Raw genomic sequence first — 12,470 nt, 5'->3', positions numbered from 1 at the left:
GACATTCCACAATAAGAAAAGGTAACTGAAGGAATTGTTATGATTTTTAAATTAGAACCTACTTCATTTACCTCTAAGATATAATAAAATGAATTAACAAACAAAGTAACATTTGTACTACCTCACTAATTAAAGTTTGAAAGCAGTATGCTCTCAATGAAGAGTTGTTTAGGAGATAGATTCTTAAATTCTTTTTTACTTAAACATAAGACAGTGGTAAGAACACAGAATCCAAGAGCTTCATCACTGGCTTCTAATTCAGTGGAGATGAAGCAGAGGACTCTTTAAGTTAAACCCTCCCCTGGTAATAAAGATGCAGAGGGTTCCAAGACTATTCTTGAGAAAGAATAGGTAGAGAATGTTTTCCTAAGGGTGTACTATGAGTGGTCACACTTCACAGATATATAAATTAGGTAACACCTAATAATTTAAATAATAAAAATAATTAAATGATACACACTAAGAAACTTGAAATCAATGACAATTTAACCAAGTAAGTATAGTTTCTTTTGTGTGTGTGTATGTATGTGTGTGTTATGTTATTCACCACACAATACAACTTTAGTTTTTGATGTAGTGTTCCAAGATTATTTACACATAATACCCAGTGCTCCATGAAATAAGTGCCCTCCTTAATACCCAAGACCAGGCTCACCCTCCCCCACCATCTCAGGTTGTTTCTCAGAGTCCACAGTCTCTAAGCTTGGTTTCTTAATATTTTCAGAACATCACTGTGATCTTTCTAGGTTTATTTTAAGTTGTTTTGCAGGGCAATGAGCTTTGGACAAAACTTTGCTTATTCTTAACTGATACAACTATTTACTTGAAAAATCATTCAAAATAACTTTCCCATAGCAGTGATAGCTAGTCAGTATTTGTATGAGTCCATGACTGATTTGCAGTACTCTCCCAAATGTAAGTATCACTTATGTCTACCATCAATCCTCTTACCTCTACAGGACTTTGAGAAAATATTTTGCTTTTTCCAGTGCATAGTTAATAAGAAAAGGACAGCTATTGAATGTGTGTTTAACAGGATGAAGAGGAGACCTGGTATTAGAGAAAGTGTAATTGAAATGTAAGTAACTGAAGCATAAAAAAATTCACCAGTAAAGGCTTTTTATCACTTCAGTGAAGAGTTCAGTCTAGCCTTCAATTGCTTCCTATAATTTCTGTATATATGACTTTGCTCACTCTCTTGCTCTCTCCCAGGAAACATTTGTGATGTCAGAATTACAACCTGAGGTTACAGCACTGTGACACTTTCAGACTCTTCAAGGTTTGTCAAGCACAGTTAATTATATTTACTAGAAGTCTCTCACCTCTCATACTCATGCACCTTAATCATACACACAGAGGAAATCTATAAAGGTCTAGAATAAAAGGATTGTGTTTAAATGCTGCTTTTAGGACACAAAGATATATCTGAGATTTTGAAAATAAGGTAATCTGAACAGATAATTTTAAGTTTTCATTTTTTTTTTAAAGCTAGCGTGAAAACTGACAATGGGCTTTTCAACATGGATTGCTATAGTTCGAAAAATTTATTTGAACAAGGTGATTGGGTAGTAAGGAGGGCATGTGTGGTAATGAGCACTGGGTGTTATACGCAACGCATGAATTATTGAATACTACCTCAAAAACTCATGATGTACTATAGCTGGCTCACTGAACATAATGAAAAAATTCATTTGAAAACTCTAATTACTGAATATATTTCTACTGAATGATGAAAACTTTCCATATCTCACTTTGAGGCATTATATATTTTCTGTAACTGAAACTATCAAAACTATTTTATAGTGGTTAGTAATAGAGAATTTTTAGTGCTACTAATTGAAATCTATGAAGTTTTCAATGCCAAAAGTCTATTTAGAAATACTCTATGACCAGTATTTTTGAAATTTTGTTGTACCAACTAGAAAAACAATATTTAATAAGTTTTATTCAGTTTTTTATTAAAAATGTTAATATCTGTTTTGAATGTTGTGTACATTGGGAATATAAAAATTTGAAGGTAATGTTGTTGGATATGAAACTTCTGTTCTTCACAAGAAAGATAAGAGAATTCATAAGCAAACATCAACTAAGTGACTCTTTAGTCATTTTGTAAACATTAGTTACAAAAATACAATAAAATCATATACAAAGATAAACACAAATATAATTTAGAACTAAAATATTTGGGAAAGCAATTCTAAACATTTATTTTAGGCTTCATTTTAAATTAACAAAGATAACACACATAATGAAGATAAGAATCCAACAATGCAGAATTTTAATTTAAAAATGTTAATAATCTAAAAGTAAACAGTTTTGCTCTGTGAAAGTCTGTTAAGAAAATGAAAAGACAAGATACAGACTGAGAGAAAATATTTGCAAAACATATAAGTGGTAAAGGATTGTATCCAAAATATACAAAGAGGGCTTAAAACTCAACTATGAAAAAATACAACTTAATAATGGGTGAAACATCTGAATAGATACTTTACCAAAGAAGATATACAGATGGAAGATAGGTATGTGAAAACACACTCAGTGTCATTTGTCATTACCAAAATGTCCTCCACAAAGAATGGTACACAAACTGGAAACCATGCTACATCCATACAATGGAATATAAAAAGAAATGAATAAACTTTTATATTCCATACAATGGAATATAAAAAGAAATGAACTTTCAAGGCACAAAAAGATATGCATGGATAAATTTTAAATGCATATTTCTAAGTGAAAGGAACTAGTATGAAAGAGATAAATACTATATGATTCAATCTATATGACATCCTAGAAAAGATAAAATGATCAAGACAATAAATGGTTCATAGTTGGAAGGATGAATGTTGAATTTGTCTGACACTTCCAGATGCTTTACTCACACCTAGCCTGTTCTCTGTCCAGGGGACATGCACTCTTAAAGACAGATTTATTTATTTATTTATTTATTTATTTATTTATTTGGGAGAGAGAGATTAAGAGGAAGGGGAGGAGCAGAAGGAGAGAGAGAATCCACAACAGACTCCCAACTGAGTATGGAGCCCAACTTGAGGCTCCATCTCAGGATCTTGAGATCAGGACTCTGAGATCATGACCTGACCCTAAACCAAGAGTTGGTCTCTTAACTGACTGAGCTTCTCAGGTGCCCTGGACATGTGCTCTTAAACTTTCAGGGTTTCCTGTTCTCCTGTAAATTTTGGACCAAAGTTTTGTTTTTTACCTGCCTTTAATGCTGGGGCTCCCGAATGTGGGTGACACTCAGTCTTAACTGTCTCCCCCACAATGTTCTACACTCACAGGTTCAAGGGGCTCCCCTGAGAGCATACCCCATGCTGGCCTGCTCTCCTTGGGGCATGGACCCTTGAGTTTCAGTGTTGAAATGGAACAATGGTATAAATATTTATAATTTTTTATTCTGTTGTAAAAGGAGAGCAAATTTGGTTTTTTTATAAAGGTGACACAGATGTATATTTTGATAACCAAAATTATAGGCTCAGTATTGTGATGGGGAGCATCACAGAGAGAACAGAATTAAAATGATTTTACAACAACAACAAAAAAAAATAGGTCATAGTTGCTTAAGTTGCAGGTGAGGTTTGAATAGATGAAACACACAGGACTCTTAGGGTGACAAACTATATTGTATAGCTCTAGAATGGCGAATTCATGATACTTTGCATTTCAAACCCATTGAACTTTACATTCCAAAGAGTAAACTTCAGTGTATGCAAATTTTAGAAATCATTTAGAAGGTCTGGGCACAGGATGGAATGCAAACTGTGACAAAACAATCTAAATATGTTATGAATGTATGAAACAATCAAACATAAAGGGGGTAGTAACTAAAAATGAATAGAGACTGTAAGACTTAAAATACATGAAATTATGCACAGTCATCATATCATATTTGGTAAAGTTGTTTTACTATGGGGATTTAGGTTAATAGTTCTGAAACCGTTATACATATATAGTAGAATTCAACAATGAAATAAATGGGTGGCAGATGTTAGAAGCCAGGCTTTTCACTGTTGGAGTGGGAAGTTTCAGACAGGCAAAGTGAAAAAGCTAGAATGATCCATATGTTAATGGATTGGAGTTCCAGATAATGTGAACTCATAGTTAACTCAGTGCAGACACAGATGGATCCATATAGAAATATTTATTTCTACCTTGGAAGCAATGCTGGCAGAGAAAAATGACATTAGGTAAAACTAAGGGCATCTGAATGAAGTACAAAGCTTAGTTAATAATAATGTATCAAAATTAATTCATTAGTTGTGCCAAATTACCATACTAATGTAATATGTTAATGTAGGGAAAACTAGATGTGAGATTTATGGGAAATATTTGTACTATTATTACAACTTTCCATCAAAAGAAAACTTCTAAATCAAAAGTTCATTCTTAAAGATTTTAATCTTTCACCCCACAAATATCATTTCCTGTTAATAAGAAATGTTCAAATTTTGATGTATTCCTCCACACACTGTTTTTCCATTTCATATAAATTTAAGCAGATATCAACATTTCATTCTTTTGAGGGAAAAAATGAATTTTGTGACTACAAAATATATCAGTTGTGTAGTTTTTGTTTTCATATTCTAAGCAATCTCCTATTGTTTTCTTAAATATGCTTAGGCATAGAGTTTAGTGGATGCATTTCCAGCAATCAAAATTGTCTTTTGGTTCAAAATTCAAAAATGTCAGTAATTTGCTCTAAAAGTTACTTGCTTTTGCATTATTTTCATTAGCATTTTCCCTTTTCAGCAATTGTGTGCTCATCACTTTTAAGATGTGTTATCTCAAACAGATAACTCCCTCACTTGGGCTTTATGCTCAAGAACAGTAGAGTTCTGCCTAACAGTAAATTCTTTAACAGAGATACAATTAGTAAAGGCACAAACCTAATATAACTGAAGGGTTATCTACCTCCCTACAATAGTTGATGCCACCATTATATTTGAAATTAGTTTATGTTTGGTGGTCAAATAATATGTATTATGCCGGTATGAGCTGAGGAGAAAATCAAGGTGAATTGATTTCCTCAGTTAAATGTAATCATTTATGTATGTATAATAATGGTCATAATGTACATTATGAACAGGTAAGAAAACCAAAACAATCAAAAGTCAAAAAATTATAGTCATTGGAAACTGAAGAAGATCATAGCCATATGTATAAATAACACCTGATTCCAGACTGATAAGTGATAATGACATTTAGGGAGATGTGTAATATTTAGATTACCTAAAATGTATACAGAGGCAGCTTGTAGTTAAAATTTCTTTACATGGGAAAAGAAAAACAAAACAATAAAGCAAAAAGCATAAATAGCCTAAATTATTTTAACAAAAAGAGACGGAAAATGTAATTTAACCTTCAAGTAACTCTAGCATGCATTAATGCTTCATCTACTCAGCCCCCATTAAAGAAACTTTAGTATATTCCTGCTTTCCCATTGCATAAAATCTCTAAATTTCATAGCCAAGTTTGTTTGTAGTTTTAACATATAATTGACCTTTTTTCCTGAAAATATTTCTGCCTGGATCCTGCCCTTCCCAGACATAAAGGGAAAAATATACTCCAAATGGAAGATTGTACAAAGTTAGAGATTCCAATTTAAGACAAATTTTCAGTCTATGAAAATGAAGAAATCATCCTCATCGACCCAGAAATCCTGAGACTGATAACCTATGCAAGTCTCCATAGAAATTGACATGACACTTTGCCAGTGTTTACATCACTTTATTTATTTTTGTCATTGTAATAGATACAGACCATGAATACATATGACTCTTGGCTGAACTTCATATCTTTAATCTTATGTTTACTGTTTTTTTTTTTTTTTCTAGTCAGTGATTAACTGGGACTGCATTGTAAATGGAATTTATTTCATGAGGATCTAAAAGGACCTTTGGGGATATTGAAAACTTTATCTTGATTGTAGCAGTGGATGCTTTAATGTACACATCTGTTAAAACTAGTGAGTACAGTTCTGTATATAAATTTGCCTCAATAAAGTGGATAAGTAAATATTTTATAAAAATAATCATGCCATAAAGTAATAATTCTTATTAGCTAGCTGATAATTACTCCTCAGTAAAACCACAGGGGAAAAAAAGAAATTTCTGCTCTAGGTGCTGCTGAAATTCTTTCATGAGATTTTCTTAACTGTGAACAGGAATATAATTTAAGGATAGACTAAAGTTTGTGAAATAAGGAATCATCTATCATCTATTTTGTGTATGCCTATTGTTAATTAATCATTGGCCCCAGAAATAGTCATCACTGTATTTAATGAAGCTCTATTGTTTTGATAGTTTTTCCCCAAAATATGTTCTCTATAATGAGGGTGCACAAAATACTATTTTTGCTTGCTTATAAAGATGAACATGGATCATGTATTCCATTGTCAAATAAGCTTGGGAAAAAATTATTTAAATAACTTAAAACAGAAATCTCTGCTGTAGAATGTAAGTCTTTAATATACCCATAAATATCATGATTCATTTAAAAAACCTACTATGCTATGCTTTCCATTTTTAAAAAATATATATATTTTTTTTGTACAGGATTTGTTTGGTTTTCTGTTTTGTGAAATAGGTTTGGGAAAAACTTATACGAATATTTCCATTCCCCAAAGTCAGAGCCATATTTCTATATATTTTTCATTACTGCTGAAGAATGCAGTAAAATTCTCCAATGGCAATTGCTCTCTTCCACTTTAAACACTACTTTTTGGTTAAAAAGAATAAACTGTGTTAAGTGATTTATCAATCTTAGAGGAGTTCCCACTCTGGTTTCATAAATGATAGTTTATATAAGTTAAACTAGCCTTCATGGAAAGCTCCAGCTCTACTAACTATTCTTTAAAAAGTTACATGTACTACAAATTTTCCCCCTAGGTGAACTTCTCCCTTTCCCAATGTATGCAAGCAATAACCTCCTGCTTCCTAAATTTCTAGAGGCATGGTTGTCTCTAGTTTCTTCTGAGCTAAGACACAGAAACACTGTTGTTTTAGTTTAACATGATCAGTAATTTTGTATGCTTTTGTGGATACATGTGTTTTTATCTAAACTTTGTATATTATTATAAGTCCTTTCAATAGCATTACCATGAGTCATAGCTATTTGTTCTATTATCATTTGTTTCTCTATCATTAGCTCGCTACCTTAATGTCTAAATACATAGGTTTTCCAAAACATATTCGTATAGTTAGAAACTGTTATTCATCCTTTTGTTTTTTAATCAGTGTGGGGAAGGTCATTGAGAAAACATGACCACCAGTTGACCCAGAGGCTGTACTCATTTCATTTCATTTTTGTAAAATTCCTAAAAATCTGACATGTTGTGATATAAGGTTATCAGCCATAATTTCAAAATGTGTGTTGCAGGGGCACCTGGGTGGAGTTCCTGGGATCTGGAACTGGGATCTGGAACCTGGGAGTTCCGGGATTGAGTCCCGCATCGGGATCCCAGCTCCATGGGGAGTCTGCTTCTCCCTCTGACCTTCTCCTCTCTCATGCTCTCTCTCAGTCACTCTCTCTCAAATAAGTAAATAAAATCTTTTTAAAAAAATGTATTTTGCGGAAGTAGCCAAATTGCCTTGTCAATTGCATTGTAATAAATTCTCATCGGGGCGCCTGGGTGGCTCAGTGGGTTAAGCCGCTGCCTTCGGCTCAGGTCGTGATCTCAGGGTCCTGGAATCGAGTCCCGCATAGGGCTCTCTGCTCAGCAGGGGCCTGCTTCCCTCTCTCTCTCTCTGCCTGCCTCTCCGTCTACTTGTGATTTCTCTCTGTCAAATAAATAAATAAAATCTTTAAAAAAAAAAAAATAAATAAATAAATTCTCATCATGTTTTTAACCATGGCCATTTTTTAGTATTTTGTCATTTGCAGACAGTTATTATTTTCTCTGATGCTTTGACAAAAAGTGTTTCTGTGAATGTGGTTCATCTTCAAGGAGAATCATGGAAAAGTCTTTGATAATTACAAGTTTCTAAAAACCAAGATCAATCTCTCATCTTGTAGGAGAGACAATAACAAAGTGATTCCCAAGACTACCAGCATAGTCCCACAATATGTCATAAGCTGGTAGCCTGAGATCTGTCCTATTCTTTTTCCCCAGATCAGTAAAATGTACCCATTACATTGATGATAAAATGTTCACATTGAAGACTTGCATATGCTGCAGGACTTTGCTAGACCATCTGTGAGGGAAAAGATAGGGGGTGAAACCAAAGAAAATTTAAGGTCCAGGCCCTGCCATAATGTTTCAGGAGACATTCTGTCAGGCAAGACCCATGTTATCCCATAAACTTTCTTTGATGAATGAAAGCTTATCCAACCTTTAAAATGTAAAGGAGATGCAGGCCTTTGTGGAGATTCTGGGGTTTTAGAAGACTTTTATTCCCCACCCAGCATGATGCCTCCGCCCTTACACCACCTGGTAAAGAAAGGGGACCTGTGGGACTAGGGATAAGAACAGTAGGCCATCTTTGAGAAGGCAAAAATACTAGTGAAACAGATTCAAGCTCTGAACAACCCCCAAACCGGGCTCCCATTTGACTGAGCTATGCCTAAGACTATGTCATGGTCAGGCACTGGGGCAAAGACAACAGAAGGGGAGAGTGACCCTAGGATTTGGGTGCCAGTTCTGAAAGGGAGGAGATATGTGTATGATATGCTGTCATTGGACAATAGCTCCTGGCAATGCACAGTACTGCTTAGATGGACGCTTTCAGGAAAGAATGAAACTGCAGTCAATGGAATGAACACAGAGTGGTTTGGCTGGCAATTATTTATTAGCTCTGGCCACCAACCCTTTGCACTGACAGTTGGGTTGCTCTAAAGGAATTAACCTTACAGTTTGGACTATTGGGAGCTGAGGGATAATTCATGACTGGGCCCTTGTGGGATCAGAATGTGTGAAGAGACATGTGGGGTCACCTTCAAGAGCCTGAGGCAATCCTCATTGCCTTCCACTTCCCACCTCATAAGGTATCGACAGCCCCTGACAACCAGGAAGCTGCTGTTCTAGTTCAGGTACAAGCCCTAGCACTGTCCCTTCAGTAGATACAGAAGATGCATACAGAAGAGCAGCGACCATAATACCCTGGTGGGATGGCATACTGCCAAGGATCCTGGATTGCGCTTGAAATATAGTAACTTGATTAATGCAGTAACAGCAGGTCATGTATGTTCTAAACACATCCAAGGCAACTGCCAAAGGAATTCCCATTCATTGGAATTCCCTACCAGGGAAGGAATAGCAAATTGATTACATTGGCCCTGAGTGAGGTTCTAAATATGGCTGGATACCCTTGTTAAATGGCTAGTGATCTAGGGTCACATTTCAAAAGTCATGATACAGAAGACTAGGCAAAAGAAGGTGACATTTGAATGCATGGTCCATCTTCCCTATAACCGACATGCACCAAGACTTATAGAAAAGAAAATATTAAGTTACTAATATATAAAACCATCTCTGGTAGGTGGACTAATGTACTGTCACAGGCTTTAATATATTTGAATTCTCAGCCAATAGGGCTGTTGCCTCATATGCCAGATTGGGTACCCCTGCTGAGGCATCCAACACCATTACAGTACAGAAATTGCAGGAAACTGCCATTGCTCAGACTCTCATAAAGGATCAATAAACTATGCTGTTCAGAATGCCAAGCCCATAATGCCTGAGAAAGGCGTTATCTAGTGGAATTTGCATGGAATATTTTGCTGGGATGTGTGAATTACTTTACATCCCTTGATGAGGGAGAACTACCCAATTTTCATTGGGATTTCATTGTCCTGCTGCAAGTTTGACCTTTTAAAAATGCACTGTACTGATAATGGAGCATGCACCATATGAAGAGAAGAGAGATGAAAGTTCTGGTCTGACATACCTTGTCCCATCTCTTCACACCTGCCAGTGCTGCCTCCCTGACCAACATGTACGGTATACACAACTAGATCAAATTCCTAAAGCTAACTTCTCTCTCCTCAAGGCCAGGGGGAGCATGTTCTATTTACCACTGGTACAATCATTTGGCTGCTCTCTCTGTTCCTTCCATTGACCTGGAGGGCCTTTAAATTCACCCTGCAAACCTTTAATGACAGCCAACAGAGCCTATCCTTACAGAACACTGAAACGTCTCTAACAGGAAAAGCTGCCCTACAAAATAGAATATCATGGGACATTATTAATGTTTCTCAAGGAGACACCTGTGCAGTTATCCAATTAGGAAGGTGTGTGTTTATACTTGATGAGTCTATTGTCATTATTAAATCACATGAGGATATAAGTGAATGTCCTGAATGAGCCAGCTCTCAGGGTAGGGGACGTAGTAGATGAACAGTTCCGGTAATTTTCCATTTTTGAGGAAAATGTTGTCATAAATTTGGATAATACTGTCTTTTTTTGTTTTTTGAGAGAGAGAGAGAGAGAGAGAGTGAGTGGGGGGGGTGCTAAGGAAAGGGCAGAAGGAAAGGGAGAGAGAATCTTAAACAGGGGCTTGATCTCAAGAGCCTGAAATCATGACCTGAGCTGAAACCAAGAGTCAAACACTTAACCAATGAGCCACCCAGGCACCCCTGGCTAATTATTGTCTTAACCTGTGTTTCCTCTTGCATGTGTCTGTCTATTGCTGTGGCATCAGCTTCTAGCGCAGCTAGAGAGATGTGTACTGCTTGCCTTCTCTGTTCTCAGGGGCTGTCCCAAGGACATAGCCTTGAGATGGAAATGTGTTCCTGAGACCCTTTGGACAGTATATATAACTGAATCCAGTAAAGTCCTCTATCTAAACTTTTAGGATTTGACAGAAGTGTGGGGATCTACTCATCTTGCAGACAGACCCCAAGACAAGCCTTGCAAATTCCCTCATTCATTATAACTGCCATCTACCTACTGATCTGTAGTGCCCTGCCTCTTTCTTCCATCTCTCTCTGTCCTTTGCCCACAGGAGTAGGTTTCAGATGATACCTGGGAAGCTCCCTAGGGGGTTGTGAACAGTGAGGGAATTCTATATGATTAACGAGGTTTTTCTCCTTGTATTTATGCTCTTAGAGGACATTTTGCTCTTTGATGAGGATAAAAATCATATATTTGAGTTTGGAAAATGTTTACTTGAAATTTATCTATGTAGGGTAACACCCTTCATGATTTTAATTGTGAAATATATACATATATATTTCATATATATTCACTGCGCCTCAGATTCATATATGAGTGTGTGTGTATGTGTGTGTGTGTGTGTGTGTATATATATATATATATATATATATATATATATACATATATATAATGAAAAGAGGAAAAGAACAGGTACTAAGTATTTTAGTCATGGGAGGGAAGCACAGGCAAGATGTAATTGATCTGACAACACTTTGATGGTGAGAGGCTAGTGGTTCTATCATATTCTATATTACAAAAGAAGAAAAAAAGAAAAAGAAATTCATCTTCCCACATGGTCAGTGACCCATTATTCTCCAAATTCCTAAACCTACTGATTTAAAAATAAAAAGAAAAAGCCCAACCAATGATCAAAATATAACTGCCTTAGCTTACCACATTTTCAGTGATAAGATAAAGGATGCGAATTAAATACTCATTGGGTATTTGAGATTAATATATGTGTGTACTTTGAGGGTACTGCTGCACACCTGCAAACAATATGACTTACACTTTTAAAAAAGAGGTCAAAAAATTTCATTGCTCTTTTAGGTATATTCAGGTAATATGTAGAAAGGTATTACTGTTTTAAATTAATATTTGTATTTCTATGTAATGAACTATGTGGAAAGTAAATGATACATGCCTTTTACCTATCTCTAAAAATTAATGTAAATTTGTCCTTTATCACCATATGCACTTGGGAATATGCCCATTTATACCATATTAATTTTTATCAATAAAAAGCTCTTATATGCCTTGTGTAAAAATATTCTCAAAGTAATTTCTCTAGTTAAATATGAATTTAAGTAAAAATGTCTAGCTCTTGTTTATGAGAAGAAATGGATCTCCATACCAAGGATTATAATGTGACTACAGTTCTAAAATGTACAGTGCTACAATTATATATGTGTATAGACATTTTCCCTTAAAATATTTTATTTATGATCAAGCTAAATCGTAAAATAATACTAACATATAACAACCAAATTGTGCCATTAAGGATTTGACTACATATTTAAGGTAAAATTTTTTCCAAAGAAGGTTGCAATAGGCTATAGAATCTACTTTCAGTAAGCAAAACAAATAATATTTGTCCTATAATCTTATATTGTATTATTATTTCTATCATATATTTCCAGAATACTTACATATCCATTGACATAAATATATTTGTATTTATTTGTAAAATTATCTATTAAGATCAGTATTGTTAACCTTGCTTTATAGAAACAATGTTACTGATTTTTAATGGGGTAAGTGGTTGTCCAAGGTCATAAAAGTCATGCTGTTATAAGGAAGCAAA

The 12,470-nt window shown here is 35.0% G+C and overlaps 1 long non-coding RNA gene across 1 annotated transcript in view; it reads left to right on the top strand.

Moving 5' to 3' along the window:
- Positions 1-1,328: 1,328 nt before the first annotated feature.
- The window catches only part of LOC116567977, a 74,142-nt gene continuing 63,000 nt past the window's right edge, over positions 1,329-12,470 (top strand). The window contains exons 1-2 of the long non-coding RNA XR_004276459.1: positions 1,329-1,444; positions 5,850-5,980. This is a non-coding gene — a long non-coding RNA (uncharacterized LOC116567977). The remainder of the gene's footprint in view (positions 1,445-5,849; positions 5,981-12,470) is intronic.

The sequence above is a fragment of the Mustela erminea genome, chromosome 10 (assembly GCF_009829155.1).
Source record: "Mustela erminea isolate mMusErm1 chromosome 10, mMusErm1.Pri, whole genome shotgun sequence".
Lineage (NCBI taxonomy): Eukaryota > Metazoa > Chordata > Mammalia > Carnivora > Mustelidae > Mustela > Mustela erminea.
This window is presented reverse-complemented; position numbering and strand designations above follow the sequence as displayed.